At 45.7% G+C, this 6,568-nt stretch overlaps 1 pseudogene; it reads left to right on the plus strand.

Annotated features, from left to right (window-relative positions):
• Positions 1-1,005: 1,005 nt before the first annotated feature.
• Positions 1,006-6,348, plus strand: LOC142574430 (uncharacterized; annotated as a pseudogene).
• Positions 6,349-6,568: the final 220 nt, after the last annotated feature.

The following is a 6,568-nucleotide window of genomic DNA, read 5'->3' on the forward strand; positions in this document are numbered from 1 at the left end:
ACACCGCTCCGCATGCAGAAAAATGCTCTACTGTGACGCTTCTCAAACGATTGTGATGCACCACAAGAGCTGCCTACTCGCGTGATATTATCAACAAGGAGATACATTCGTTTACTTACATGTCATGGTATATGCCAGAGCACTTCGGTGGCACACAAGACACGAGTGTGTGTGCCATAGCGTCCGATGTCGACGCGCGATCGCATGTCAAACCTAAACTGTACGAAACTACTACGCATCCAAAAAACAGATTCGAAACCGAAATTCGTGTCATTCTTTATTGCAAGAATGCGTACATCGTGATTTACATAAGTCGCGGACTTAGCGATCGCTTTCTCTAAACTTAATATTAACGTACCACCTTCATAAAGCCATCAGGTATGCGTTTTTAGATGAGAAAGCATAAGGTGACCTGTACTTGCTTTCAGCTCTTTCAATAGTAATTGCGCTGGCCACATTGACCAGTAGCAACAGGGCGGCGCCCTAGAGGTTCCCACTTTTCCGGCCCAGCTTTTCCTCTAGAGTTGTTGTACTAACTCTATGGACTAAAGCCCCTGAAACTTCGTTTAAGGGGCTTTATGTTTGACCGGTCTCGTTGGGTCTGAAGGTGGCGACGGCTGTTTCGGCGAGTGTCGGCGGTGCGTCTGTCTTTTTACAACTAGTCTGGCGAAGTCATCGCAGGCTTGGCCCCGTGCCGAGTGTTTCTTCGTTACCTTCAACTGTGTTGTGTAGTGATCACTATACCTGTGAGTGCCAACGAGATCTATCGACGCAGCTCGTACGGCGTGTGCTCCCGCTGCAAGTTGTCACATTCGCGACCACGTGCGGCGTCCTTGCGCCCGAGCTGTGCGTCTTGCCGATCGTGCGACGTAGTTTGATTTGCTTACTTCAAATCAAGGCAAGAACAGCTTCTCAACGTAAGGTGCGACTACGGTTGATCACCGTTGATTATCGCAAGATATATATATCGTGTCTGGCTGTGACGTGTCCTGAATCTGAGAAAACATGCCTCGTTGCTTTGTGACTAGTTGCCGAAGTGGCTACGATTCGACGAAATCCACGGCTGAAAAAAGACATATTTTTAAGCCACCCGCTGACAAGGTGCGCCTTCAACAGTGGCGACGGACTATACCCAGATCGGATAAGGAGCTATCCAGCTCGTGAGCCGTTTGCGACCACCACTTTCACGAGGAAGATATTGCGAAGGACTTCATTCAAAAAGTTCATGGTGATGTAGTTGTCATATCGCGTGACAAGTGGGCTCTTAAGGAAGATGCCGTGCCGCGCATTTTTCCCAATTGCCCTAAATACTTGTCGAAGCCAGCGCGAAAACGCAAGGCTCCACCTGTGCGTGCACCGCCTTGGCCTAAGCGTCAGAAAGGGCAAAAAAGAACGACAAAGAGGCTGCTACGTCGAACTTCTGCGTTTCTAGAGAAAGTAGTGGTGACATTGACAGCAATGTTGTGCAGGAGAACAACATACAGCTTTTCAATGAGTTGTGTGGCATGGCAGCAGCAGGCCAACGGTTGCAGGGTTGGTTACTTGAGGTGGTTGGCACTACAATCGTGGTGTACAAGCTGGTAATGAGAGAAGACCTTCCAGCAATCGACAGGGCTGTGTTAGTGTCGAGAGACATGACCGCCTCTGTCAGTGCCAAGGGGCAATGTGTGCAATCGGCTGTGTATGCTTCTGATGCGAGCATTGAACTGAAATCATGTGACAACCTAAAGTTGCTACTTTCATGTATTGAAAGGCTGAATTTTTGTGAAGGTTGCCCTGCTGATAATTACCCCTGTGTCTTGTCATCAGCTGTGGCCATTAAAAATGGTGAAACATGGCATTGCAAATCATGCACAATTCTGTCTCTAACTGCAACATGCCACGAATGCTGGAGTTTGAACAAGCTCTTCTCACGGCGTCGCAAGACAAGCAACAGGTTGAAATATAGGAGCACTAAAGTGAACTCCCTGCGTCGAAAGGCATTAAGAGCAACTATGCAGAGAGAAAAGATGAAAGAAGTAACCACCATGAAAAAAAATACTTCAGCATGTTACAGAAGAGAGAGTGGAACGTGCACTTGACATTCTTCCATATAAACAGCGGCTCGCTTTCAGGACTGCTTTTCAGACAGCAAAGGCAAAATCGAAGAATGGGAGGCGGTACACAGAAGAGTGGTTAATGACATGCCTTCTGCTGCAGATTTCAAGCCCAAAAGCTTACAAACTGTTATCTGATATGCAGCTTCTGCCACTTCCTACAAGAGCACGCCTTCGTCAGATTATTAGTGGCATTCCCTGCAGGTACGGTTTCAATGAGGTATCGCTAAAGAGTATCCGAGAGCATTTTCGTGAGAAGAGCCACCTCAGAAGGTGCGGTGTTCTATTGCTCGATGAGGTAAAGCTCAAGCAATCTGCTGCTTTCAGCAAAACCTCATACAAGATGGATGGCTTTGTTGATTATGGCGATGTGACAAATGCCACCACCGACCAACTTGCTGACCACGCACTGGTGTTGATGTTTGTTCCGCTTTTTGAGAACTGGGTTCAACCCATAGCATCTTTTGCCACAAGAGGTGCGGCACCTGGAGGGATCCTTGCACAGCTCCTGTTAAGTGCTGTACTGCAGCTTCACAAGCATAATGCTTCAGTGCTTGTTGTCGTAAGTGATGGAGCAGGTAATAACCGCTCAATGTGGACGAACCTGGGAATATCGGGAAACATGATATCGCCATGCAACAGCATCGAGCACCCCTGGGAGCCTTCACAGAAGATCTTCTTTATCTGTGACGTTCCACACATAGTCAAATGCATCAGAAATCATTTGAAAAAGCACACTTATGGAATGGTAAGAAGAAATATGTGCACTTAGTTGCAATGGAGCTCAGAAAACTGTTTGGTTCTTTCAGGCTGGAGCTCATCAGATCAACTTTGCACATTATGTTGCGCTGTATGAATCCGAAAAGAGCAAACATACGAGAGTTGTGCCAAAGCTGACCAGAGCACATGTTGCCCCGGACAACCTCCATAAAATGAGCGTTCGACTTGCTGCATAGGTACCGTGAAATACAACGCTTAGTATTTTTGGTTATTTTTTAACTAATTTATAAATGCACTTTTTTTCAGCTATTCAGCCGTGGAACAGCTATTGGCATCCGCATATACAGAGAAGCCGGTGCTGAAGGCATGATGGGTTCTGGGGGAACAGAAGCATTCAACAAATTGCTTAATGACCTGTTTGATGCTTTGAACATAAAGCAACCTGAAAGAAGCATTAAAAGGCACTCAAAGGAAATACAGGCAAGCCAAAGTACCTTTTCATGCATGTTGATGCTTATTTACTGACATTTTACGTCATTCTTTCAGGTCATCAAAGACTTCTTGGAAATGTTGAATGTCACAGAAAAGAACGCCGTGGAGAAAGGTATCAAGCTCTTTGCGTCTCAACTGACCACGGAGTCCTTGCGTGTTACTTTGTTGTCAACGCTTGACATCATCGAGTTCTTACTGGATCAGGGTGCACGCTATGTTTTGACGGCAAAGTTGAACCAGGACCTCCTTGAGGTGATAATGTGATCGGTGCTGCTTTATGAGTGTTGAAGTGATGAAGTTGCTTGTGGCCTAACAAGCCATATATCTTTTCCAGCGCCACTTCGGACTTGTCCGTTCATTCGGAGGGGATGAATCTCACCCTACTGTGGTCAATTTGACCCCAATATTCCGCCTTCTGAGTTTGTACACACCGATAAAAACTGATTTGCGTGGGAGTGTGCAAGGTGTACCAGGGAATCTGCTTGTCAGTGTACAGGACACACTGAGGAGGACGAGAGAGTTTTGCCGCGCCAAACATGCGTCCTTGCGTGAACGCATAGAAGAAAAGCTACTGGAGATGACGTCAGAAAGAGCCAGGAACCCTGGAGAGCACGACGACGATCACTCCTACTTCAAAGGGGAAGTGGACGATGCTATTGTCTACTACTTGAGTGGATATGTTGTGCACAAATTTGAAAAGCACACATCATGCCTTCTGTGCTTAGAAGACATAAGCAGTCCAGTGCCCGTTGTTTGCCGTGATGCATATCTGACGGCTTATAGAAGTTTCAAGGAAGGCTGCATGAAACACCCTACAGCTAAGTTGTTGAGTGTGATGAAACTTGTCAATGATGTAGCAGAGTCCTTCCATTTTTTTTCTGGTCACGAAACTGCCGCCTCAGTTTCATATAGAGCCAGCGCCCGCCGCTAGAGGCGCAACCGTGTATTAGAGGGCATGCGAACGCCGCTACCACTGTGGTTGTGTGTGGGGCAGCCTCGGTATTCTAGCTTTCTCAACTTCCTCAACCGTCGCTTTAGTTTCACGTAACTATTTTTAACATTGAATATGCTTAAATTACTGCCTGAGCGCATGTTCTGCCTTGATATGAGCGCCCGGGACGAAAGAAAAGCCGCTCATAACATGGAGCTTGCGGCGACCTCAGACCAAAAAAAAAAAAAGAAGTCTGGGATTTTAAGAGCCAGAACCGCGATACGATTATGAGGTACGCCGTAGTGGCGGACTCAGGATTAATTTTGACCACCTGGGATCCTTTAAAATGCACCTAAATATAAATAAACGGGTGTTTTGCATTTCGCCCCTGTCGAAATGCGTCTGCTGTACACGGCCGGGCGGTCTCGGTCCAGATTTCTTCATCATCGCCGTTCGCCTCAACACTTCGGTGGGCTTCGCTTTTTAATATTTGCCTGAAATTAAACACCGCTCATTCGCAACAAAGCGCCAGTGGTCCCACATATCACCAGATGCAAACATATGGGCTGTTGCACCCCCGCTTATCCGTAAGTAAGCGCCAACTCTCCGTTGCGCATAGCGCCAGATTGTTCGCCGAGCACAGCTGTTCACTTTCTGTTAAACTGTGGCAGAGAAGGACTCTGGCTGTGGGCTGTATCTTATAAGGAGATCAAAAGAATGAAATTGTTATTGCAAAGTGCTGCTACCGTAGAATACTTAATGACAAAGAAAAGGAAATTGAGCTGCTCCGTGCGCTTAAGATTTCTCTGGAAAGCGATGCCATTTCTGAATGAGATTTAGGTAGGATTAATGCAAGACAAACTTCGCTACTAAATGTCTTCGGTGCGACTTTTAGCAACGGATTAAGGTGAACGTGAAGTGTTAGGACCTGCACAGTTGGAACTAGCTGTATTGTAATTAGGCAATCGCCTTAGCAAGCAGTCGTTTAGAAGCGTCAGTAAGCCCAGCACTTATTCACGCTGCTCGTGGTTTCGACGCAGAAACGTCGAGACTAGGTATTTTGGTTCTTAATGCGCAACTATTTACAATATGTTAAAATGCTGCAATCACCGATCCTGATATTCTTATCATGGTCGAAAATAAGAAAAAAACTTTATAATTTGATAAAGAAAAGAAATAAAACAAGTTGATGCAAAAACAACATACAGGCACGATAATTTATTTATCATGTAAAATAAGCGGAGCGAAATACAGACAGCACAGAGGCGTCCGGTCACGAATGGTCCACCATTTACAATGCAAGAAGTTTGTTAAAAGCATGACACTGATATAATCAGCATAAAGAAATAACATCAAACGTGAGAGAGATGCATTGGTGTGCAGGAAACAAACACCAGTAAACGAATGGCAATAAATACAGAATGCATAATTGATTGTTTCTATAAAGAAGAAAGTGTAAAGCACAAGCATTTCACAACAACATTGCAAAACAACTCTCAAACGAACACAAGTAGCCACATCACAAATACAGCAATTTTTTAAAATGACTTGTTAGAGATACCACCATTCTACTTCTTCAGCTGTTACTTGCAACACGTGTTCGGCATCGTTGTCCCACCCCACCACTTCGACTAAACAGCCCAGCACACGAAAAATAGCGCGGCACATGCACAGAACGCACCCAATCACTCGGCTCGCCTCGCACTGCGCACGCGTATCGGTACGCGAACGATGCCCTCTGTGGCACAGTGCCGCCGCGTCGCGGTACCTTTGGGCAGCATATGAACCTCTCCCATAGCGTGACGGCGGAGTTTCGTGACCAGAAAAACATGGAAGGACTCCGATGTAGTTTCTGTCACATTAGATGAGGCTGGTGCCTGCGGAAACATCTTCTGGAAGGTGCTAGAACAGCTCGATAAGTGCAGCTCTGCTCGCTTGGGCTGTGCAGATCACATGCCAGCATTCACATGCCAGATATTGAACTTTGTCATAGTGACAAGGATGCACTTTTTCTCCAGAGATTTTAACCATCGGTTACAAAGCAAGGAAAAGCTGGCTATAGCAAACAAAAAAGCGCGTCTCTTGTAACTCTGGCTCTTGGAAAATGGTTCCCAGTTGATTTTATTGCATTGATTCAATAAATTGTTATCAATTTGGTTTTTGTTCTCGTCATTTTTCGCGTTTTATAGCCTTAAGAACGGCGAGCTTTTACTGAAGTAGTTGAGTATCTTGCATTTAATAAACGCGTATCCTAGCATTAAGTGTTCTGGAACAAAGGGTGGTTCTAAGCTTTAGGTTTCAGTATTTTCGGCGGCATCAGATACCTATT

The sequence above is a fragment of the Dermacentor variabilis genome, chromosome 3 (genome assembly GCF_050947875.1).
Source record: "Dermacentor variabilis isolate Ectoservices chromosome 3, ASM5094787v1, whole genome shotgun sequence".
Classification (NCBI taxonomy): Eukaryota; Metazoa; Arthropoda; class Arachnida; order Ixodida; family Ixodidae; genus Dermacentor; species Dermacentor variabilis.